Here is a 26,589-nt window from a genome sequence, read left to right on the forward strand (position 1 = left end):
GACTGAGCCTCACCTCCCTGAAGCTGGGCTTCAGCCACCAGGTGTGAAGGTCAGTGAATTGAATTACCTTTGGTTTTAGTTTCCTTTATTATTTTTATAACTTGCTGTGTATTGTAAAAAGTCATAAAATTGTACAATAACTTTAGTTGGAAGTAACTTATAGTTATGATTTGTTGAAATCAGTGGAATAGACTTGTTTTTTCTCATTGCAGTAAATCCATAGAAAAATCACAGAAGTAGTTATTTAAACATTACTTATCCTTAAATCTTTTCATTGTATTCTTTGATTTATAAATTGCATTATTCATCTCACTAAAACAAAATCAAATATTTTATTCTGTGCTTGGTGATACAAAAACACTCAACTAAGGTAAATGTAATAACTTTTGGAGAGTGTAGCGTATTGTATTGAGCTGGCTGAGCTGCTGTATTGTGATAGCTATGCATTTGTATACTGCCTCTCTGCTGGGGAGGTGTAAATATAAAAGTTCCACAATGGCCGCCGACAGTAATAATCATTTTAGACTTACTCAGTAAACACACAACAGAAACAATGGGCTAATGTCATGTGATTAAGTATTGCATGAGCTGTACTGTGATTTCATACCATGTGATCAAATGTCACACGACTAAGTCTCCAGGAATACATCAAACCAGACTTGGCAACCCAAGTTACAACAGATCAGCCCTTGTTGTGTCAGTAACTTCATACATCCATATTTGGACCCCTGATGTCCTCCAAATCAATTAAATATTAGTATCTAGACATGTCAGATCACTCATTTCTTCCCTTGCTTATTAAGTCTTTGTTAAATAAGTGTCAAACATAGATCCAGATAATTTATGACCCCCCTTAGTAAGCCATCTCAGGGCCTATGGTCCTGTGGCTTATCTATTATCACTGAAGAGGAATTTTTAGTTTACAAGATCCTTCAAGTTTAATGAACATTAGCCCTTTCCTTTCCTAGCAACCAGTCTTACTACTGACTCTATTTTAAAGACAAATTTAAGGCAGTTCTTGGAGCATTTCTCCTACAACACATAATTCCTGAGATTAGAAGTTGTGTAAATTGGAAGCGATAATCTAATTCTAGTCTTTGACATTTTAAACTGTGGATGAAAATCATGTATTTAGACAGTACTGTAGGCAAAATAGTTTAAACTTTTCAAACTTAGTTTAAGATGCACTTTTAAGATCAGCCCACTCTCAATCATCAGAAAAGTGATGGAAGGTGTTGTCGTCTGTGCTATCAAGACTCACTAACCAATAACCTGCTCAGACCACTTGGCTTCAGACCTCTTTACAGACTTGGTCCAAAATGGGCAAAAGAGCTGAATTCCAGAAGTGAGATGAGAGTGATTGTCTTTGACATCAGGCAACATTTGATCGAGTGTGGCAGCAAGGACCCTGAGTAAAAGTCAGAGGGAAAACTCTGCACTGGCTGGAGTTATACCTAGCAGAAAGGAAAGTGGTTGTGGTTGATGCAGGCCAATCATCTCAGCCCCAGGACATCACCGCAGGAATTCCACAGGGCAGTGTCCTAGTCCCAACCATCTTCAGCTGCTTTATCAATGACTTTCTCTCCATCATAAGGTTAGAAGTGTTTGCTGCGGATTTCACAGTGTTCCATTCCATTTGTACCTCATCAGATAATGAAGCAGACTGTGCCCCCATGCAGCAAGATCTGGACAACAGTTAGGTTTGGACTGATAAGTGGCTAGTAACATTTACACCAGGCATGACCATCTCAAACAAGAGAGAATCTAGCCATCTCCCCTTGACATTCAACAACATTACCATCGCTGAATCTCTGAGCATCAACATCCTGGGGGTTTCCATTGACCAAAAACTTAACTGGAGCGGCCGGATAAATACTTTGGCTACAAGAGCGGGTCAGAATCTGGGAATTCTGTGACAAGTAACACACCTCCTGACTCCCCAAAGCCTGTCCACCTTCTACAAGGCACAAGTCAGGAGTGTGATGGAATACTCTCCACTTGCCTGGATGAGTGCAGCTCTAGCAACATTCAAGATGCTCAATGCCATCCAAGAAAAAACAGCCCGCTTGATTGGCACACCCTTCACCACCTTCAACATTCACTCCATCAACCAGAGGTGCATAGTGGCAGCAGGATGCACTGCAGTAACTCGCCAAGGCTCCTTTGACAGCAGTTGCCAAATCCACGACCTCCACCACCTAGAAAGGTAAGGACAGCTAGTACATGGGAACACCACCACCTGCAAGTTCTGCTCCAAGTCACACACCATCCTGACTTGGAAATATATCACAGCCCCTTCAGTGTTGCTGGGTCAAAACCTCGGAACCCCCTCCATAATAGCACTGTGGGTGTACCTACATCATATGGATTGAAGCGGTTCTAGAAGGTGGCTCACCACCACCTTCCCAAGGGCAGTTAGGAATGGGCAATAAATGCTGGCTTTGCTAGCATTGTTCATATCCCATCAACGAATTTAAATAAAACTTTGAGTTTCCCCAGTACCATTGGAACAAATGAGAAAACAACTTAAGGGAGGAAGAAGCACAGTGCAATAAAGTCTAGAGAAAAAGGTGACATGCTAAATGTATGATGTATGCTACATCATGATGGAAATTTGTGTGATTTCCAGATAAACCAAGTGACAGAATAATTATTGCAGTGCTGAAAAGTTGAGATTATGTTTGTTCTGGTTGAAATTCATTAGAGTGCAATTTCTGAGATAGATTTTGTATTCACTTTACAGAGCAATAAAATGGCAGAATTTCTTGAAAATCTGTATTGCATTTACCCTACAATAAAGTATCCGATGTAGACAGAGGTTTCTGAAACAGCTTATAATGTACTTTTCTTGACATGGCTTTGAATGGCTAGTTTCGGAAAGGGAGCCGCAGATGTTGCAAGTGTCAGTCAGCGTTCACAATAAAAGCACGCAGAATTTATTGACTCAAACAATCTGGACTGAATTTTATCAGACCTCTAGGGGCAGGGAAGTTGGCATGGGGCCCATACAATTGCAAGGGAAGGCGGAGGAGGGTGGAGTGCCCATCGCCTTCTGATGCCATTCAATTTTGTTGGGGCAGGGAAGGCAGAGGATGGCCTTTGCATCCAGAGGCCAATTGAGGCCCTTAAGTGGCAATTAATAGCCACTTAAGGGCCTCTCCCCGCCGCTACTGGTATTTTGCCAGTGGCTGGTGGGAGCCTCGCCACATGGGGAGGCTGCCCAGTAACACCAGACGGCTTTCCTACAGGCTGAGGATGGGGACCCTCCTGCTTGAGCAATCTGTGGCCCACAGGGGACCCCCAGCAGCAAAGGCTGCACCTATGCCAACAACACTACACCCCTTCCCAGCCCTCCATTACCACCATCACCTCCCCCCCCCAACCAAAACCCTTCACCAGGACCTATCTGAATAGCCCCAGAGAATCTACCCCACTTACCTGCACTCCAGCACTGCTCCTTGTCCCAGGCCAACTGCAGTACCAGTTGCTGAGCTGCCAGCCCTCAGTTTATTGCCTGAGCACTATAAAATGTGGCCGGGATTCCCCACTATGGCCAACGTGGGTTCCCCTTGCCCTTTCTGGCCTGTCATCAGGTCCCCCATCGCCTGCATAAAATCCAGCCCTCTATTTCTATCTTTGTAAATGATTGATGTGATGGAGCCTCAACTCCACCTCCCGGCAATCATCAGACAACAAAACTTTCAAACTGCTTAATCTGGAAGATATTAATTTCACTGAAGTGAGAGAGAGATGAATTTATTCCCTAATTCAGCAGTCAGACGAAAGAAATACTATTAGTCCAAGTCAAGTGTAGAATTTTAGCATGCAGCTTACAGACTGATAGTAATTGCATACAAACTGTCAAATTGCTGTAAAAAGCATGAATTTAGCACATCTGACAAAGTTTCAGGCAACATGATTGCACTTTAGGGATTATATCGTGCAAGGTGAATAGTTTTCTGTGAAAGAGTTCAACAAACTAGAATATTTTTCTGCTTCAAAATACGTATCATGTACAGAAATGGGGATCATGCAATATTATCTTACTAATTATGTTGTTTAAAAATGTTCTTAATATACAGTTTAACATTCTCTGCTCTTGGTTAAAAAGTGCCTTTGGGAGCACACATGCTATTTGTGGTGTACAGTAGTGCACTGATTGATTTTCTTTGTTCAATACATTACATTTGATGAATCTAACATTCAGATGTGAGGAGTTATTGTTTAAAAATTAACTATGGAAAAAGTATTTATTCACACATACTGTAGCATTTTGCAGGTTTGCCTTCTATCAAGGTTGTTTTCTTGCTATTAAAGCCTTTGCATCAACCCATCAAAAATCTACTTGAAGCACTATTTCTCCAGGAATGTTGTAACCAATTTTAAGCGTTACTTTTAACTGGAAAAGTTGATGTGTTGCTTTGATTTTAGAAAAGGTCATTCTTAATCTTATTTAAATGATTAATTTTGTTCTACCCCACATCTACTTTCGTGACATTTGTGTGACGAACAGGTATGTTCTTTTATTCATTATTGGGCACCTAACCAATCAGGCTGGCTTGTTTACACTTTTAAGACTTTTTAACCTAAACTGTGCAACCTGTGCGGCACAGTGGCGCAGTGGTTAGCACTGCAGCCTCACAGCTCCAGGGACCCGGGTTCAATTCTGGGTACTGCCTGTGTGGAGTTTGCAAGTTCTCCCTGTGTCTGCGTGGGTTTTCTCCGGGTGCTCCGGTTTCCTCCCACAAGCCAAAAGACTTGCAGGTTGATAGGTAAATTGGTCAATATAAATTGTCACTAGTATAGGTAGGTGGTAGGGAAATGTAGGGACAGGTGGGGATGTTTGGTAGGAATATGGGATTAGTGTAGGATTAGTATAAATGGGTGGTTGATGGTCGGCACAGACTCGGTGGGCCGAAGGGCCTGTTTCAGTGCTGTATCTCTAATCTAATCTCCCCTTACTGCATCCATATCACCCTTTTATGGACACGCTAGAATTTCCAGACCAATATGACAAGGACCTTTATTTAGCTGTGAAAACCACCTAATTAGGTGTAAATGCTTAAATTTTGTGATGCTTATAATTTACCCATGTTTTTGGTTCTTAAAGGTTCTTGTTTTAAAGATTATGGGGGAGAAATTCATCTGCGGCGATACAAAGATTTACACCTATTTCCCGGGGGTAGGCTGCACCACGGGCCACCACCTGGGCAGGTTTTTCCATTGATATCATTGAAGAACGCCGCTCAGGAGTGGCCCATGGTGCTGCTTGCACACAGGGAATCGACGTAGTTTGCAAAGCACCTCTAGAAGCGGCGCTATGCAATCAAATTTCTCCCCCTTTATTTTTTTTTTAAGATTTGCGGTGCTGCTCTAATGTATATATTGTAATGAAACAAATACACTTTGTTACTCAAACATCTATGACTATTTATACAGTAGCGTAATTGCAACTAGCGTATTCTATAGCTTTATAGCTTCTTGCCAAACTATACAGTGACTTAAATGGATAAGATAGAGCTGATAACTGAGTAAAATTAGTTTGCAAAATCAGTATTCAATTTAACTGTTTTGTACTGTGGTTAGCTTAAATTACCTCATCAAATCATAGGATCCTAGAATCTTACAGCACAGACGGGAGGCCCCTTCACCTTGTCATGTCTGTGCCAGCTCTTTGAAAGTAGTGTTCAGTTTAGGCTACATCCCAACTTTTTTCCCATAACCCTGCAAATTAGTCCCCTTCAAGTACATGTCCAATGGCCTTTTGAAAGTTATAATGGAATCTGATTCCACCGCCCTTTCAGGTAGTGCATTCCAGATTGTAACAACCCTCTGTGAAAAACAATTCTGCTAATCTTCCCTCTAGTTTTTTTGACTATTATTTTAAATCGATGACCTCTGGTTACCAATTCACTTGCCAGAGGAAACAGTTTCTCCTTACTTGCTCCATCAAAACCACATGATTTTGAGCACCTCTGTTAGGTCTCCCTTTAAGTTTCCCGGCTTGAAGAACAATCTCAGCTTCTTCAATCTCACCATATAACTGAATTCGTCATCCCCAATACAATTCTAGTAAACCACCTCCATACCCTCTCCAAGGACTAAACTGAAGTGCCCAGAATTGTATACAATATTCCAGCTGATGCCTAAGCAGTGATTTGTAAAGGTTTAACAGGACTTCCTTAATGTTATATTGTTACGACCAGGTGAGTGTCTAGGGGTCATTTACTGTCTTCACCGGGTCTTATTGTAACAGAATTTAATTTTTAAACACACTGTATTTTGAGATCCCCCTAGAAATGAAATGAGCACAAACAGGCTTTCTTAGGTTTTAAGAAGAAAAGTGAAATTTATTAAAAACTTAAACTTAACTCTAATACGGTTAACATCTACGGATATATGACGTGCCCACACTAGCATGCACACTTGATACACACGTGCAAATAGGGACAGAAAAGAGCAGAAGAAAAAATTAAGTAAAGAGGTTTGAGGCAGTCTCTAAAGGGGGCTTCTTGTTACTGTTTCTGTGTTTCCAGCTCACCGTAGGTTCGTTGATTGTAGACAGCTCTTACTTTTTGTTAGGGCCCAGTATTCATCTTAAATCTTGCTCACTGTAGAAGACTTTTCTCTCATGGGTTTCATGTGTCTTCAATGGTTTCCGAAGCTGCTGAGAGCGAGATGAGAGCAGACAGGAGAGATGTGTTCTCAGTCCAGGAGCTAGCAACCTTCTGATTACAAATTCCCTGTTGGAAGTTCAAATTCAAAAACAGTCAGCCATGTGACTAAACTTGCCTGACCACGTCTGTTTGTATATCTGGCCATCTTCGTAGTTAACCTGGAATGTCTGGTAATCAAAAGTCCATTGTGTTTAAATTGGAGCAGGGAATAGCTGCTTTGTCCTTTGAAGTATTTGTCTGTTGATATGCTAATGTCTCTCTTCAGCCAAAGTCTCCAATTGTTTTATAAAGCAAGTTCTTTCTTCACCGTCAATAGTTTAAGATCAATGTTCATGTGGCGCAATTAATTTTCTTCATTCATGGCAGGTGGGGGGCCTGCCTGACAATATTCAGTGCCCCTATTTACAAAGCCAAGTATCCCATACACTTTCATTTTTTATCAACTTTCCCTGCCACCTTCAAAGATTTGTGAATATATACACCCATGTTCTTCTGTTCCTACACCCCCTTCAAAATAGAACAATTTCGATTATAATGCCTCTCCATGTTGTACCTCTCAAAGTGCATCACTTCACATTTAAAAGAATGGTCACATTATGCCAAATAAGTAATGTGTGTCAGAACTTGCCAATTATGTTAGTATTTGAGGGGAATGAGGCACACATTTTATTTTTATTTAGAGATACAGCACTGAAACAGGCCCTTCGGCCCACTGAGTCTGTGCCGACCAAGAACCAACCATTTATACTAACCCTACAGTAATCCCATATTCCCTACCACCTACCTACACTCAGGGCAATTTACAATGGCCAATTTACCTATCGCCTGCAAGTGGCGGTGGGAGGAAACCGGAGCACCTGGCGAAAACCCACGCTGTCACAGGGAGAACATGCAAACCCCGCACAGGCAGTACCCAGAATTGAACCTGGGTCCCTGGAGCTGTGAGGCTGCGGTGCTAACCACTGGGCCACATTATAGTGGGGATGCTGCCAGCTCCTGTCCCATCTTCAAATCATTTCCATTTTGTTAATTTCACTTAGGGCAGTGAGCATAGAATTTATTTGCAGTCCAGAAGCTGCAATATGTTACAAATGTACATCTGAGCTTCTTCCCATTACACTCGACAAAGTATTTTTTTGGTGGAATTAAATTCCAGGAACACTCCTGTGCCTATTTGCATCTTAGCTGTTGTCAATGTGCCTAAACTCATGGGGAATAGGTAAGCAAAATTTGTCCTTATAGCAAGAGTATGTGTCCTTATCAAGCAAACAGTAACTCTGCATCTGTGAGTTTTTCAGTAGCTTAGTTTGGAGAGACTGAGCATAGTTTTGGGCTGTTGGGTAACCATGACCCCAGAAAATCATTTGATGGCAGTGTGCAAATTTGTGGCACGCAGAATTCCATCCCATTGGAAGTTCACTGAGATGAGCTTCAATAAAAAAGCCAAGCTGTTGTGTCTTCAACATTTGATCATTGTTATAAGGGACCATGTTACCATGAATGCTCCAGGATAAGTTCAGTTTTCAGCATTATCATGGGGCATTTCATGAATACCTTTTGAGCAATTCAGGATGTAACTGGTGATTATTTGCTGTAGGAGTGAATCTAACAGCATCTACCATTAGGTAGATTTGCCCTTGCCCATTTAATCTCAACTTTTATTTATTAATTCTTCGGGGATGTGAGCATCACTGGCAAGGCAAGCATTTATTGCCCATCCCTAATTGCCCTTGAGAAGGTGCTGATGAGCCGCCGCCTTGAACCGCTGCAGCTCATGTGGTGTAGGTACGTCCACAGTGCTTTTTCTGTAGCGGTTTGATACAACTGAGTAGCTTGCCAGGCCATTTCAGAGGGCAGTTAAGAGTTAACTACATTGCTATGGATATGGAATCACATGTAGACCATCTTATATTCCAGAAAGCCAGTTGGTGAAAGATGATACTAGAGCCAATGTTTACCCAGTCTTGCATTTATTTACAGAGTGAAACATTACAAGCATACTTACTCTACCACACACCAGTTTCAGTAAGTATCTGTTTATATGTGCTCAAGTGAAACCCTAATTAATGCCCTTAACCTGCATATAATTAAACACAATTGATATACAATCAGCAGATGCCCTTCTTTCTCTTTAAATAAACCTTAGAGTTAATATGCACAAACAAAATTTCAAAATAAATCAAAAACTTACATATTCTGTACAAAACATTTCATTATGAGATGCCCCTCCTCTAGGACCCTTAACAATTTCTTCATACAAGCATTTCTTTTTGTAAAACAATCAGACAGTTGATGACTTGCATCCACCCACTTAATTTTAAAGATTTTCTTTCTTTCCAGGATTTGTTTCAAGCCAGCAAGGTCAATCTGTAAACCTTTCCCACTCACACTTTTGGTAGAGTGTACATGATCCCACAAGGAATGATTATCTACATAACAATCAATGGGTATACTATCTTCAATATGCCCCTTGTGTAGAAACTCACTTAAAATATTTGACAAATAGAATCCCATATCCACTGCTTGCACAAGAGCCAATGTTTCAGCAGCTAAAGTACTTTTAACAACTCATTTTATTTTCTAAGCTTCCCAAGCTAAAGGACAACATTTCCCATTTTCACCCATTAGAAATATTATAAAACCAGCTGTACTCAAATATGCATCAGGAAGAGTAGCATGTGAAGCATCACTAAAAACGACTCGTTTCATATTCTTTGAGTCGCCTACAGATGGGAACTTAAGTACTCATTTTTCCAGATTTAATTTTTTCAGTGTTTTATTTTCCCTTAAAGCATTCTCGACTTTTAGGCTGTTTCATCGTAGTACTTAACTCCAGCACATCAAAACTAGCATCTGTACACTCAGACTAGACCAATCAGTTCAGCTGACCAATCAAGCTTTGCAATTGCTCTGCTTCTTCTTTAGAAATAACATCATCTTTCTATGATGACCTAGCACGATTAAACAGGATGGGTGTCACACTAAGTAGGATTGTTGATTTTAAAATTATTCCAGACCTACTCTGCTTAATATCTAAACCAATATATTTAAAAACCGCAGAACCCTGACTCCCAATTTCAAATTCTACTCTTATCTTATTAATAACATATTTCTCAAATTCCACAGTACCACCCCATAAGAAATCATCAATGTGCATCATGAAGATGCCTGCAAGTTTCCCTTTATGATCGCAATAAAACATTGTGGGGTCTGCTTTTAGTTGAACACAGCCTACTTTAAGTAAAAAAGATCTCACTGAAAAATACCACACCCTGGAAGCATAATTCAGGCCATAGATGCACTTGTTTAGTTTCCATATTTTCCCTTCTGCATCTGCTGCCTGTTTGGGTGTTTTCAGAAGCACTTCTCTCTGAAAAGTATCGCCCTGCAGAAACATGGCTTTTATGTCAATTGATCGAGACTTCGATATGAATATGTGGCCAAAAGAGCTAAATTGTTTATCAAGATTACATTTTCAGCTGTGGGGTAGTCCACTCCAACATCTATATCACCCAGTCGCTGTTCAAAACCCCTAGCAACTAGCCTTATATGTCCCATCTGCAAGCACTTTTTCGGTATAAATTCACCTATGTGACAAGGCTGGCTACCCCTTATCTGGTACCTCAAAATAATTGCCAAACTCTCTTCAACTATCTAATCCCTTTTGTTTTGCCTCTCTTGCTAGTTTATTCTCAAGTTTATTGGCAGCCACCAAAACTTCACAATCATGGGAACTTCTGCTTCTAGTTCTGTTCCAAGACTCTTCTGTAACCATCATTTTGTGTAATCTATTCAAAGCTACAGTCTCTACTTGCACTTTGATGTCTGTCAGGACTACTACTGTGAAATCTCCCCCTAACACAGTCAAAAGCTCTTTCTCCGGTACGTGATCATTTTCTGATGCAAGAGTCACTTCCCAAACCACTATTACAACTTGCACTGCGCTTTCTTACTCACCGCTCTTTCACCCCATTCTGCCAGTCCATGGACCTCTCTTCTTGGCCATCATCCCGAACATTCAACCAATATCTAAATTTGCCAGTAGCTTTTCCTGCAGGTTCCACAACTGTTGCCACCTCCATTCATTAGATACCTCTGGAATATATGTCACCCGAGTATCCACTCTGGGCAATTTGCCTTTGGATGCAATAGTTTTGTCCTGTGTGTCATGATCACTCACAATACCACTGTCCAGCTGTTGATTCAGCATATTCTTTTCTTCAGGACCTTCATCACAGAACAGATGAGAATTTGAGGTACAACGTGCCTTGTTTATTTCTATCAGCTGCTCAGAGTGTGAGATTTTGTAATTAATCCCAATTAGTCATGAAGAATGAACCTCAACAGTTTGATTACCATGCTTGATAACTACTGGGTTACCATCACATGATCTCCTGAATTAAATTCTGACTCGGATGGTCTTATACGAGAGCTCATCTCCCTCCATGTAAAGCTTTCAAATGTGCAGAACAATTGGCACTAATTGTAGTACCTTCTATGACAGGAGGACGATCACTCAGCACAGAAGGCAATTTGAGATTTCACCCACAGACCAATTGATAGGGACTATACCTTCCAACTATCTGAAGCGAATTCTTTGTTTGAACCGTCCATGCCAGGGCAGTTGTCAACTTGCAGTCTAGTTGATCAGCTCAGATTTTATGCAACAATTCATAAATCGCCAGATGATTCCTTTCACAGAGCCCATTACTGAAAGAGCTTTCAGCTGCCTTATTCATGACCATAATGTTCATGTTTTCACACATGTCTCTGAACTTATCATTGGCTAATTCCTTCCATTATCAGTCAGAAACTTAGCTGGTGTACTAAGTCCAGTCTCTATCAATTTCTGCATGATTTTGTCTATAATCACCCTTTTGTCCTTGCTACGTATTATTGTAGAAAGACTAAAGCTGATTGCCAGGTCTATTAAATGTAGAGTGAAAATATTTGTGTCTTCGTCCCATACCTTTAGATCTATGGCAACAACCTTATTAAAGTCACGTGCCAATGAAAGGCTTATAATAGAACGTGGTGGCGCCCTCCGATACTTTTTACAGATTTCACAATTCTCACTAATCTCTTCTATTAACATTGTATATTCTTCATCAACCACATTTGCAAACTTTAACAGGGTTTTTAATCTTTGACAAGTAGGGTGAGCAAATCATCTATGTAACTTTAAGACAATTTGCTTTTTTTCTCTCTGATTCTTGTCACAGTGTTAGATAAGTATTAATAGCATCAGGTGATGGGAAACATCAGGTTTTGTTAAGGAGATACAATAATGTCCTGATTGGATAAACCACTAACTTTCCAAATATATTCGCCTTATGTCATGTTTATTTGTGCCTTTTTCATAGAAGGTTTACACACCAGCAAGGGTATCTCACTGGAGACTACATTACTACTGATAAAATGGCATACTCCAGCTATTTTACATGGAATTACAGCTTTCTTTAGTGACCTTAATGTGTTGTCATCACCAAATTTAAAGCAAGTAGTACTTTTATACTCTTAACCTTGCATTGATCCTCAATACCTAGTGAATCTAGATAACATTTTAACCAATCTGGTCCTCATGCTATTGAAGTGTATTATCTAGCACAACACAGTTAAACGGGTCCGCGACTAACCCATTCATCACAGGACTAAAACTCCTTATGCCTAATACAGTTCATTCAAATTCATCATTATCTTCCTCTTCTGCCTCAGACTTCTCTGTGTTGTGTGTCATTTCGAGGACCCTGCCCCTGTCCTTTGGGCAGTTCATCGCATAATAATAATTTGAGTCACACCTGAAGCACCTGGTAACTGTTGTTTAGGTATTCCTGGGATATATTCACCTATTATTACTGTTCCAATTCTGTCTTCTGCTGTAATAGCCAGATCTGGTAAAGGTGGATCCATCCTCATTCCACCTGTCTGTAACCCTTTCATTATACTAGCATCTAATGTTAATTATATGCAAGTGAAGGGAGTTAATTGGGGATTTAGTGGAGCACTTAAAAGCAGACACTCACTGGAACTGAGAGAGGGTTTTGAGTGATGAGCTACATGTTTGTAATCCTTTTATTCTGCACAATAAATATGAAACTGAGTAAATATAGGTTCCAGCCTTATCTCTCCATAACAAGCTTTCTGGAGTTTCACAGCCTGCATCCAGTATCTGCAGCATTTCAAAATCCAGCAATTATTGAGTTGTCTATTCTTTGTGTTGCCACAGAATGCTCCATTTGTTTCATCAAGGCTGAAGGGCATGACTGTTACCCCAGGAAATATTTTCAAAGCAACAGACATCTGATCCAACATTGAGTCTCTCTCCAAGAACTGAACACCAGTTAGAACCAGGAGCTTGTCCGTATGCAACACCTTCGTATAATGCAGCAATGTAAATGCTAGCACTGAACCAGGGATCTCTAAATTGTCTTGCCTAAATCTTTCATACAGTCTGTTAAAGTCCATGATATATTCCTCCATAGAATAACAACCCCTATTTTCCAAAATCTATCAAAGTCTGACCATGCCTCATCGCTACTTAATAGATCATCTTTCTTGTAAATTTCATCCAAGAACTCTAATAGAAAATCCAAATCTTCATCAGTATTCAACTGCAGGCACCAGCTCAAAAAATGTTATATTTCTGATTTTACTTCTTGTAGGAAGCTACAATGCCAAGTCCATACTTTGTTTCCTCTTTGGTAGGGATGTAATCATTGTAATCTTCTTTCCAAATTTTTTTTTTAGCTTCCAACCTTCACCTTTAGGCAACCATTCTCAGCTACCATCTTGTATTCTGGAAAGCCTGTTGGTGAAGGATGATACTGGAGCCAATCTTTACTCGCCTTACATTTATTTACTGAGCAAAACATTACAGCATACACTCCGAACTCAACTGCACACCAGTTTCAATAAGTGTCTCTTTACACGTGCTCAAGTGAAACCCCAGTTAATTCCTTCCATCTGTATATAATTAAACACAGTTGATATAAATTAACTGGTAAGGACGGTAGATTTCCTCCCCTGAAAGACATTAGTGTCCCAGATGGGTTTTTAACAACCAATCTAGTAGTTTCATGATCATTAGTGGCTTGCCTTTTATTCCAAATTTATTAATTAGTTAAATTTAAATTCCCCCAGATTCCGTGGTGGGATTTGAACTTATGTATCCCATTAGTCTGGACCTCTGGATTACTAATCCAGTAACATTACCACTATGCTGCCGTTCCTTGCAAGTTGCTGGCAATATGAGCTGAAAAACTTGCAGTGAGAAAAATTGGGCATCTGGGACCTGAGTGAACAGGGAAACCATCTGTGTATCTCCTTAACTAATCAGATTGAAGAATTGTGAAATAAACAGCACAAGGACTATGAAGGAAATGTCACAGTCATTTACAACATAGAAGGAGGCCATTCAGCCCATCGAGTCCATGCCAGCTCTCCACAGAGCAATCCAGCCAGTCCCATTCCCTGCTCGATCACTGTAGTTCTGCAAGTTCATTTACTTCAAGTGCCCAACCAATTTTCTTTCGAAGTCATTGATTGTCTCCGCTTCCACCACCCTCGTGAGCAGTGAGTTCCAGGTCAATACCACAAGCTGCATAAAAAAGATCTTCCTCACATTCCCCTGCATCTCTCGCCCAAAACCTTCAACATGTGTCCCCTAGTCCTTGTAACACTCTTTAGAACTGTGCCATTGTCTATATTACCTTACCTATCCCTTCTGCCAAAATGCATTACCTCACACTTATCTGTACAACTCCTCCAAGTTCGGTATCACTGGAAAATGTTGAAATTCTACTCTATACCAATTCATTTATATATAGCAAAAAAAGCAGTGGTCCTAGCACTGACCTTGGGGAACACCGCTGTCTACCATCATCCGGTTACAACCATTTACCACAACTTGCTGTCTTCTGTCCTTGAGCCAATTTTTTATCCAATGGGACACTGACCCTCCTATTCCATGAGCCTCAGTTTTGTTAACCAGCCTTTTACATGGTACCTTATCAAATGCTTTCTTAAAATCCACATAAGCAACATCTACCACATTCCCTTCATCAACCTTCTCTGTTACTTCATTAAAAAATTCATATAGATTAGTCAAGCATGATCTGCCTTTTACAAATCTGTGTTGGCTATCCTTAATTGACTCAAACCTCTCCAAGCGCCTGTTGATTTTTCCCCCTGGATTATTGTTTCTAAAATCTTACCCACCACAGATGTTAAACTAACTGGCCTGTAGTTGCTTGGACTGATCTCACACCCTTTCTTGAATAAGGGTGTCACATTTGCTACTCTCCAATCCTCTGGCACCTCCCCCTTATCTAGGGAAGATTAGAAAATTATGGCAAGCCCTTTTGCTATCTCCACCACCACTTCCTTTAGTAACCTGGGACGCAAACCATCCGGACCAGGTGACTTATCTATCCTAAGCATAGCCAGCCTTTCCAGTACATCCCCGCTCTCAATTTTTACCCTTTCCATTGCCTCTACTCTCTTTGCTTCTACCAATATTTTGTCAGCATCCTCTTCCTTAGTAAACACTGATACAAAGTACTCATTAAGTATTCTAGCCTCGCCCTGTACCTCTAAGTATAAATTACCCTTTTTGTCCCTCTTACTACTTGCTTACTATTTACATGCCTGTAGAAGATATTTTGGGTTCCCTTTTATGTTGACTGCCATTCTATTCTCATATTCTCTCTTTGCCAGTCTTATTTTCCTCTTCAATTCCCCTCTCAAAATATTGTATTTGGCTTGGTTCTCACTTGAAGAATTAACTTGGCATGCATCATATACCCTCTTTTTTGTTTCATCATAATCTCTATCTTCCTTATCATCTAAGGAGCCCTGTTTTTGGATCCTTTACCTTCCACCCTTAATGGAATGTGCCGAGCCTATACCTGAAGCAACTCTTCCTTAAAGATAACCCATTGTTGCATTACAGTTTTGCCTGTCAGACTTTGGTTCCATTTTATCCTGGCTAGATCCCATTTCATTGCATTGAAATTAGCCCTTTTCAATCTACCTTATTTGGTTCCTTGCTTTCCTGCATTACAAGTCTAAACCTTATGATATGATGATCACTCTTACCCAAGAGCTCCCCCACAGACACTTGGTCCACTAAGTCCACCTCATTTCCCAGCACCAGATCCAGCAATGCCCCCTAAATGTAATTTAGAGTGGGTGAATTCAAAACAAGAGAAAGTGTAATTGGATTAAGAGAGAGAAAAGGAAAACAGACAGAAAGGAAAAGTAAAACAAAATAAAATTTCACATTTTTAAAATATCCAACAACAATAAAAACCTGAAGAAATGAGACTCCACACTTCTGATAGTTAATTTTCATTGCCACAGAGAGTCATTGACAGTAATTAACAATTAACACATCATTAAATGAATCTCTTAATTACTAATTCCAGGCTTAATTAAAGATGCACAGACCATAAATAGCTCCAAAACAGGCTTTTGTGCCTCCTCAGGTCAGCTCTATATTTCTGTGCTGAGTTTAGTTTCTATCGACCATGCAAGTGCAGCAACTTTACACCATTCTGTGCATTTCAATGATCAGCCAGACAGTATGATGCCATTTTTGCACAGCTCATGGTGGAGCGACACATCTCGAACAACAACTTTTTGATTTCCACACCTAATCGTGCATCTTCCCTCTCCTGAAGTCAATGTAGCATCTGTTTATAAAACAGCAAATGCTTTTAGCCTTGCCGTTATTTTGACAGCAAATTATGGGCCAGTATTAATAGTGGAAAATATTACTATTGAGGGTCCCAATCAATATTGAGTGTTATTCCACAACAGCAGGTTTATTTTGTTTTAACAGGTAGAAATTGTGTAAATATTTAATGCCGTAGAAGACTGAAATGGTTATTAAATCATAAATTATCTTTCTGTATTCTCTGGTAAGCAATGGGCTTTCGTTACTTGTAAATCATGGCCTACTTACATTAAATGTGCCACATATAAAACATAAATTTGTATAAATTATAAGAAATGCAGATGCTTTTCACTGTGCATTTTCAGGACAGGATATAACTTACAACCAAACTACTTAATTATAAACAAATTTACATTTGTATTTTACGGAAACGAAACATGCCTGAATTCAAGTGTGGAAAGAATCCCACCCTCCACCACCATCAAAAAAAGGTTTCCTACAAGAATACAAATCAATAATATTACATGTTTTTTGTCTGTCCGCACCTTTCTGATTGGTCAGTGGGTTTAATTGATGGGCAGAGCCAGCACTCAGCACACAGCAGAAAGTTTATCAGCGCCATTTTCCACTGCAACAGAGGTCAATTGTAGAAATGCAAACTATTTTTAGATTTGAGATTGGTTGCAAATGAGAGATCACGTGTACAGTGGATATGTTCAGTGTTTTGACATGAACACACTCGAGAAGTCAGCCATAACTCTACCTACCTGCAATAAAACATATCCAGCACAAGCCAGGCATGGGAACGTTTAGTTTTGGCTCCAAACAAGAGATCAGGTATACAGTAGATATGTTCAAGCTTTTCATATGTGCACTGAGAGGTAAGTTTAGTGCACACTCGAGAATTCAGCTATAAAAGACTAACTTAAGATCCTGTATTTGTGGAGCTCCTGTTGCAGTATTCAACTTGAAATCCCTAGAAGACCAAGAAGTATTTCTAATAGATGTGAAAATTTTCATCCTAGCTTTAAAAACAACAGACCTTCATAACTGTCAGGGAGAATCTGCACCTGGTATACTCAGTACCCAAATGTTACTATCACTCAGCACACAGCAGAAAGTTGATCGGCGGAGTAGAGGGGCAAAGGGTTGGGATAGAATGGGTGGGGTGCAGCATTTGAGGTTGGGGGGGGAACACTTTGTTGCAGTCAAAAATATGACGATAAACCTCTGCTGAATGTTTTTATTTTCCTGGAAAATGGCACCGATAAACTTTCTGCTGTGTGCTGAGTATGAATGATTGGTGGTGGTAGCAGAGTGGTGGGGGGGGGGGGGGGTGGTGGTATTGGTGGAGGGGAAAAAACAGCAATCAGCGCACAGCAAGACCAGAATCTTAACAAAGTTTGCATTTAATGTCCTAGACTTATTTTTACATGTCAACAGCTTTATGCAGCTTTTATAACAGGCAGATTTGAAGGGAATAGGGTTTTTATTCCTATAATAATTAAGCCCATCAGACTTTAACCCGCCTTTTCAACTCAGGAGAAAACAGTTCCCAATTAGACTTTCATATTCTATAACTATAAACAAATCACAAGGCCAGACTCTTGACAAAATTTGTATTTATATTCCTAGACGTGTTTTTGAACATGGGCAGCTTTATGTCACTTTTTCCAGAGTGAGAAATTTTGATTCTGTTGAAGTCTTTGGTGAAAGAATAACCATAATTCCTGTATTTAAAGAAGTTTTGTTGCAATAAAGATACTAATGTCACTGCAAATGTTTTGCAGTCTCTCTGAGTTTATTATTATTGTGGGTTGGAATCTAGTGCTTTCAGTACAGAGTTACAATGCACTAAAAATGGATTATGATATCAAGATGTGTCAATTAAGAGATGGACACACTTCCTTTTTTTGGTACAATTTACTTTCACTTTTTACTTAAAGGCAATGCAGAAGCTTGGTAATTGTAGATGAGCATGTATGTTAGTTAGCAAAGTGTGCAATGTATTCATTGTGGAAAAGTAGCCACTGTGTCCCTAGGAATTACACTATGCTGTTTTTGAAACTTGAGCCAAAGGCTGCACAAGAGGCTGGAGTCAGAGAAACAGAGATTTGGAGGGTAAACAGTTGCAGCATTGCAAGAGGTCATAAAGATGGGGAGGGGAGGGAGAGAAAAGGCTATTGAATGATTTAAACACAAGATGAGAATTTTAAATGTGTGTGGTTGGAAATCTGGAAACAAGTAGGTCAGAAAGGATAGGGGAGTTGGGCAAGTGGGACGATGTGAGAAAGGAAAAAGACAGCAGAGTTTTGGATAAGGTGAAGCTTGTGCAGGAGAAGGATCAGCGGGCTGGCCAGGATACCAGGACAGCATTGGAATAGTTGAGTCTGAAGTTTACAAAGGCAGGTATTGTGATTTCAGCTGTAGACAGGCTGAGTTGGGATGGAGGCCACAGATGTTATAGAGGTGTATGTCCCTGTGATGGAAAGGATATGGAATCAAAAGTTGAACTAGGGGTCAGATAGGATGCCAAGATTGTGAACGGTATACTTCTGCCTGAGACGGTGGCTATGTCAATGACAAGAGTACTGAGTTTGTAGTGGGGGCTGAAGAAAAAGGCTTGGTTCCTCCCTTTGTCTAACTGGAGAAAATCATGGTTTATCCAAGGCTGAATGTTAGATCAGCAGTCTGACAGCACAGAGATGGTGCAGGGATTGAGGGAAGGTTTGTCATAATTGTATGTGTGAAAACTGTCCCCAAATCTGTTGATGTTGCTAAGGGACAGCATGCAGTTAAGAGGAGAGCACCAGCAATGGATATTTGGAGGACACCTGAAACTGAGGCATGGAGATGGAACTGAAAGCACTTCAAACAAATAGAGATTGTATTGCATGAAAAGTATCACTAGTATACTGGCACGTGTCGTTCTGTACTTGAGATTGATTTATATCAACTCTTCCCTCTATTGAGGAATGTTCCTTTACCACTTGTTCTTAACTAACAAATGGATAGAAAGCATGAAAAGGGAACTGCAGATTCTTTCATCGTCACTTGATGTCGACAAGATAGTTGTTTGACGTACATTAAATCTTACATGTTATTTAACTAAGAAATTTCAGACATTATCAGTAACATTCAGACAACAGCTTATTACCTCTTCCATCAATCTTACTGAGCTGTAAATGGAATTCTACTTCAGTTTTGTTTTTCGGGGCATCAGTACAAGTATCTCCTTGTTACTCTGCCTAATGCTTTCCTTCTATCTCCATTCCTAGCCAATCTTTCTCTTTGTTGTTTCCTCTCTCTCCATGGATGCTGAAGCCAGTTCCAGTGCCCCTGCTGTAAGCTTTCAAACTTGGTGAAATTGCAGTTTCATACCCAAAAGACAGGAGAAGAACTGTGTAGTGGAGAATTATTATACAAATGTCTAATTTAAAATAGATACGTGCAGTGATTTCTTTGAGAATGATGTCTATTACGTTATAGTTCCAATTCTGACCTGTGGACTCAAAGCATGGAGAAGCAAATAGTTGCTGAAAGAAGCTGCAGAAAAGTTGTTGAACAATAATTGGGCAGTTTTGTGTTTTTTGCTAGTTCGTGAATGGTAGTTTGAAAATAAAATTGATTGGGATTACAGGTGATTAATTGTTAAATTGGTTGCTTTTCCTTTCTGTCAAATGAATGGAATTAACTTTTTATTCATTGACATTTACTCAATTGTACATTTGAACAGATCAATATGGTAAAATTAAATAATGGTCATTTAATGCAATCACAATGTTTGCCCTATGGATGCATGATGCCCTTGAAGGATATGGCCATGCACACTAGATGCAAAACTTAGTAATTTAAGTATTTAATTTTTCTTAAGCAAAGCAAAAGATAGAGAGTAATGTTCTGGAGCATTAGGGCAGGTGACTTCCTAAATTAGAACCAGAACAAGGGCGTTGCTTCAGAGCAGGAACAAAAGTTCCAGGACCTAATGGAAGAGCCAGGCTGAGGTAAAAATCAAGAACCATGTTCCAGGCTCAAGGTGCTCCTGTGAATCACCTTGGGATGTTTTACTACGTTAAGGGCACTATATAAATGCAAGTTGTTGTAGACAGCTGGTGACTAATGTCATAAGAGATCTCTTAGTAACATTATATGTTGTAAGTGTACCCAAATATCCTCATTCTGAACCAATGAGTGATTCATATTATGAACCATCCACCCCCACTCCCCCCTCACTCCCCTCCCCACTTACTCTGGTCCTTCCTGTATCTCCACCCTGGCCTCAGTTATCATTTACTGTTTACTAGATCTCAGAAAAGCATTGCTCTGGGTCTTGCTGCCAATAGCAAAAATGATCATGTTGGCAATGTGCAAAATGGCTGCAAATACATAATACTGAGGACATATCTAGCAAGAAGAATCCACTACAAAAAATTGTTGCCAGTAGATAAATGATCTGATCCCAGTGGCACAGCGCATTGGTTTTCAAACATACTCTGCCACCCAAACCTAATGCATTCTGCTTAGATCGATTTTGTTGAAGTAAACAAGTTGTTAGAGCTGATCTGTTAGATCACTGGCGATGTGATACACAGCGATTGAGAAATAGGGGGCTAGCTGAGTCCTCATGTCACTGTTGTTTCTTTTGCCAGTTGCCTTAATCAGTGTCCTCTGGTTCTCAATTCATTTAGGGGAAGCTAGACAAGCATATGAGGGAGAAGGGAATAGAGGGTTACGATGATAGATTTAGATGAGAAAAGACGGGAGGAGGCTTGGATGGAGCATAAACACCGGCATGGACTGGTTGGGCCGAATGGCTTGTTTCTGTACCATATATTCTATGTATGTAATCCTATGTAGGTAATCTGTCAGTGGGAACAGTTTCTCCCTGTCTACTCCCTCATGATTTTGAACACCTCCATCAAATCTCCTCGTAATCATCTCTTCTCCAAGGAGCCCCAGCTTCTCTAATCTATCCTCGTAACTGAAGTTCCTCATCCCTGGAGCTATTCTCCTGAAGCTTTTCTGCACCCTCTCTATTGCCTTCACATCTTTCTTAAAGTGTGATGCCCGGAATTGGACACACTACTCCAGTTGAGGCCGAACCAGCATTTTATGCAGGTTTATCATAAATTCCTTGGTTATGTACTTTATGCTCCTATTTATAAAGCCCAGGATCCCATATGCTTTATTAACTGCTTTCTCAACGTGTCCTGCCACCTTCACTGATTTGAGCACAAATACCCCTAGGTCCCTCTGTTCTTATACCAACTGTAGAATTGTACCCTTTATTTTATATTGCCTCTCCTCGTTTTTCCTACCAAAACGAATTACTTCACACTTCTCTGCACTAAATCCATCCACCACTTGTCCGCCCATTCCACCAGCCTGTCCTCTTGAAATTTATCACTATCCTCCTCACAGTTCACATTGCTTCCAAGTTTTGTGTCATCTGCAAATTTTGAAATCATGCCCTGTGCACCCAAATCTAGGTCATTAATATATATCAAGAAAAGCAGAGGTGCTAACGCTGACCCCTGGGAAATCCCACTATATGCCTTCCTCCAATCCAAAAAACAACAGTTTACCACTACGCTATTTCCGGTCACTCAGCCAATTTCGTATCCATGCTGGTCCTATCCCTGTTATTCCATGAGCTCTAACCTTGCTGACGAGCTTGTTATGCAGCACTTATCAAATGCCTTTTGAAAGTCCATCAACCGCATTACCCTCATCAATCCTCTCTGTTACCTCATCAAAAAACTCAATCAAGTTAGTTAAACATAATTTGCCTTAACAAATCCATGCTGGCTTTCCTTAATTAATCCACATTTGTCCAAGTGATTGTTAATTTTGTCCCGGATTATTGTTTCTAAAAGTTTTTCCACCACCGAGGTTAAACTGACTGACCTGTACGTGCTGGGCTAATCTTTACACTTTTTGAATGAGGGTGTAACATTTGCAATTCTCAAGTCCTCTGGCACCTCCCCTGCATGTAAGGAAGATTGAAGATTATGGCCAGTGCCTCTGCAATTTTCACCCTTACTTCCCTCAATATCCTCGAATGCATCTCATCCGGTCCTGATAGCTTATCAAATTTGAGTATCGCAGGCCTATCTGATACCTCTTCTTTATAAATTTTTAGCCCATCTAGTCTGTCAATTACCTCCTCTTTCACCATGACTTGGACAGCATCTTCTTCCATGGTAAAGACAGATGCAAAGTACTCATTTTGTACCTCAGCCATGCCCTCTACCTCCATGCGTAAATCCCCTTTAAAGTACCTAATTGGCATCCCTCCTTTTACGACCCTTTACTGTTTATATGCCTATAGAAGACTTTTGTATTCCTTTTTATGTTAGCTACCAATCTCTTCTCATACTCTATCTTTGTTTTGCCTATTTGTTTTTTCACCTCCCCTCTGAACTTTCAATATTCAGCCTGGTTCTTACTTGTATTATAAACCATACATCTCTCATATGCACCTTTTTTAGTTAAGTCATAAAGAATATCTTAAAGGAGGAAAGCAAGGTAGAGCAGCTAAGAGATTTAGGGAGGAAATTCCAGAGCTTCGGGCCTTGGCAGCTGAAGGTGCGGCCAGCAATGGTGATACGATTAAAATCAGGGATGCTTCAGAGGCCAGAATTAGAGGAGTGCAGGTATCATGGGGGGTTGTAGGACAGGAGGAGATTACAGAGGTAGGGAGGGGCAAGGCCATGGAGAGATTTGAATACAGGGATGAGAATTTTAAAATCAAGACGTTGCTTATCCCGGAACCAATGTACATCAGCGAGCACAGGGGTGATGGGTGAAGGGGGCTTTGTGGGAGTTAGGACATGGACAGCAAACTTTTGGATGAGCTCAAGTTTACGGAGACAACAGGGGTTGGCAACATGTCCGTACATGGACATCAATGTCATTGGTAAAGATTTTGAGGTCCATGGTAATTTTAAATGTCTTGCTCCAAACCTTTAAACTTGTGTTTGAAAATAACCTTGCAGCTAGGTTATTTTAAAACTGCGTTATCCAACATATAGCCCGCGGACCAGAATCCAGCCCACCGAAGATTTCCATCCAGCCCGCCAATCCTCTGTGACTGACAGCGGGCACCCGTGGCTTGGCTTTGATTGATGGCACTCCTGTTGAAGTGTACTTCAGACGGAGGGGATAGGCGGGACCTGCGTCTGACGAGCACTGGATGCCTGTCTGTGATTGCACAGTGTCTGTGACACTGTGACAGAGTGCTGATTGGCAGTTCGCTGCGCGGGCACAATGGGATCGGCCACCCATGCTGTTTTTGTGCGGTTCAGGGAATGAGCGGGAATGGGAATGGCTGCTACGGGGGGGAGAGCAGGAAGCAGGCCAGCAACCAGCTGAGTGAGCATGCTGAGAGTTAGACAGCCCTTTAAACAAACATCAGCCCGGGGAGCAGGGTGGGGGTGGAGAGAGAGAGAGAGGGGTAGTACACAGAGAAAGACAAGAGATAGACACGGCGGGGGGCTGGAGAGAGAGAGAGGAAAGAGATGGACACGGAGGGGGAGAGCGAGAGATGGGGGGGGGGGGTGGGGGGGAGAGAAAGAGAGCAAGATCACTCCTGGCAGATGGACATCTAAGTTCTCTGCATAGCTACATTAAGTGGGCAGGGAGACATTGACTACTTGTGCAAGCAAAAACAATGCAAGGTACTAAGTAGGGGAAAATGTGTTTTAAGTTGGACTATGTTTTGATGGCATTAGGTTGGCAATACACTTTTTATATACAGATTAATTGTCCCCAAGTCTGTGGCTAAGCCAATAATTTCGGCAAATGTCCATGGTGAAGCATGTTGGTGCCTATCGCTGTATGACACCAAGGTTGCGAACAGTCTTGTTCAGCCTCAGATAGTTGCCAGGGAGAGGCTTACATTCAGTGACGAGGATACCAAATTTGTGGTGGGGACTGAAGACGGTCTTTCTGTTATTTGGAGGAAATTTGTGCTCATCTAGTACTGGTTGTCGGACAAAGCAGTTTGACAATGGAAGAGTCAAGAGAGGTAGTGGTGACATAGAGCTGGGTGTCATCAGCAAACATGTGAAAACTGACATTATGTTGTTTTGATGATGTTGCAAGGGGCAACAAGTAGATGAGAAATAGGAGGAAGCCAAGGATAGATCCTTGGGTGAACCAGAGGTAATGGTGCAGGAGCAGGAAGAGAAGCCATTGCAAGTGATTCTTTGGTTATGACTGGATAGGTGGGAATGGAGTCAGGTGAGTGTAGTCCCCTGCTGGACAACAGTGGAGTGGCATTGGAGGATGGTGTGGTCAACTGTGTCAAATGCTGAAGACTGATAAAGAAGGTGAGGAGGGCTAGTTTACCTTTGTCACAGTCGCATAGGATGTCATTTGTGACTTTAAGAGCTGTTTCAGTACTGTTGGAGGGATTTAAAAATGGAGTTCTGGTATAAAATGGGCACAAATTTGGAAGGCAACAGCACATTCAAGGACTTTGAAGAGGAATGAGCGTGTTGGAAATAGGGCAGCAATTTGCAAGGACGGAGGGGACAAAGGTTGATTTTTTTTTGAAGAGGGGAGTGATGACAGCAATTTGGAAGGAGAGAAGGACAGTACCTAAGGAGAGGAAATTGTTAACAATATCAGCTAACATGGGGCAGAGGCAAAATACTACAGATGCTGGAAATCTGAAATAAAAACACAAAATGCTGGAAATACTCAGCAGGTCTGGCAGCATCTGTGGAGAGAAAAACAGAGTTAACGTTTCAGGTCTGTGACTTTTCATCAGAACTCAGAACAGAGTTCTGAGGAAAGATCATTGACCTGAAACGTTAACTCTGTTTCTCTCTCCACAGATGCTGCCAGATCTGCTGAGTATTGCCGGTGTTTCCTGTTTTTATTACAGCTTACATGGGAGCCAGGAAACATAGAAAAAATAGGAGCAGAAGTAGGCCATTCGGCCCTTCAAGCCTGCTCCGCCATTCATTATGATCATGGCTGATCATCCAACTCAGTAACCTGTTCCTGCTTTCACCCCATACCCTTTGATCCCTTTAGACCCAAGAGCTATAGCTAACTCCTTCTTGAAAACATACAATGTTTTGGCCTCAACTGCTTTCTGTGGTAGCAAATTCCACAGGCTCACTCTCTGGGGAAAGGAAGTTGAGTGATCAACAGTTTAGTGGGAATAGGGTAAAGGGAGCAGAAACCAGTGTAAATAAAGATCCTGGAAACACTAACGTAACACTAACTTACATTGGAATTTCCCTAATCCTTTGCAGGGGTTCAGCTGATTACATCCAGATTGTGCTGATATTACTAGCCAAAACTCTACCCCAATATGTAGAACAGTCACAGAGAATACAATCTTCTCTCAGCTAAAAAAATTTTACTGGCACATATAAAAAGATAAATATATAAACTGAATCGATAATTGACATGAAAGTGTGTACAAAATTTAAAAGAACAAGGAAATAAATACTTCTGGGAACTGAGAACAATGATTGTTGGCATCAAGATTTCATGTTACTGGGGGTTTGAATTTTTCTTCTCACTGCAACATAGCCTCAGCAGGAATTCTGGAAAAATCTTCTGTAAGCCAAGCAGTGTAATAACACTTTGCTACAAAGTGGTTTGATTTTAGCTGTATTCATAGAAGTGCCATTTCTATGGTGTACTCGGTAAAAGGATGTTTGACGTGAGAATTTAGATGATCCATTTGAGATGAAATCAGAAATCAAGTGCAGTCTGATTCATACCAGATGACTGCAGTATTTAAGTGTCACAAAGTGTCTCAAGGTCAAAAATGATCATCTCCCTTGTCATTGCTTTTTTTAAAAGTAGTTGTATACTCTGTCACTGCCATTTGGTTGCAGCCAATGTATGTCAAGTTCATTTAGATTTTGAATCAATACGGGCAACAGTAAAATCTGACTATTTGGTTTAAATGTTTAACTGGTTAACAGTCAGGCAGCAAGGATTGTGTACTTATACGTAGACAATGGATTATATTCTTTGTGTAGTAGTTTTTGTTGCTCAGCATGCTGCTGAATATTATTTCATTCATTTCTCGTGTAGTTTCCTGTGAAGGCATCAGAATTACAGCCAAGATTTAGAAAAGTAACAATCTTACATTATCACAGCAAATTTGAAAGTTTTAATCCTTCCTAAACATAGGCCCGAAGAACATGCAACATAACATTGGGCAGGGAATGTTTTAGTGAATCTTTTGTTTTAAAAATGGCTTAA

The 26,589-nt window shown here is 40.6% G+C and overlaps 1 protein-coding gene across 20 annotated transcripts in view; it reads left to right on the top strand.

Annotated features, from left to right (window-relative positions):
• Window positions 1-26,589, top strand: part of magi2a (membrane associated guanylate kinase, WW and PDZ domain containing 2a) — an 899,048-nt gene that overhangs the window by 530,781 nt on the left and 341,678 nt on the right. Inside the window, exon 1 of one of the 20 annotated variants that reach the window (XM_068059218.1) lies at window positions 17,125-17,190. The exons of the other annotated variants lie outside the window; for them this stretch is intronic. The gene's annotated coding sequence lies outside the window, so the exon portion shown is untranslated. Of the gene's footprint in view, window positions 1-17,124; window positions 17,191-26,589 lie in introns of those variants that run through there. 20 annotated transcript variants of the gene reach the window in all.

The sequence above is a fragment of the Heterodontus francisci genome, chromosome 27 (genome assembly GCF_036365525.1).
Source record: "Heterodontus francisci isolate sHetFra1 chromosome 27, sHetFra1.hap1, whole genome shotgun sequence".
In the NCBI taxonomy this organism is placed as follows: Eukaryota; Metazoa; Chordata; class Chondrichthyes; order Heterodontiformes; family Heterodontidae; genus Heterodontus; species Heterodontus francisci.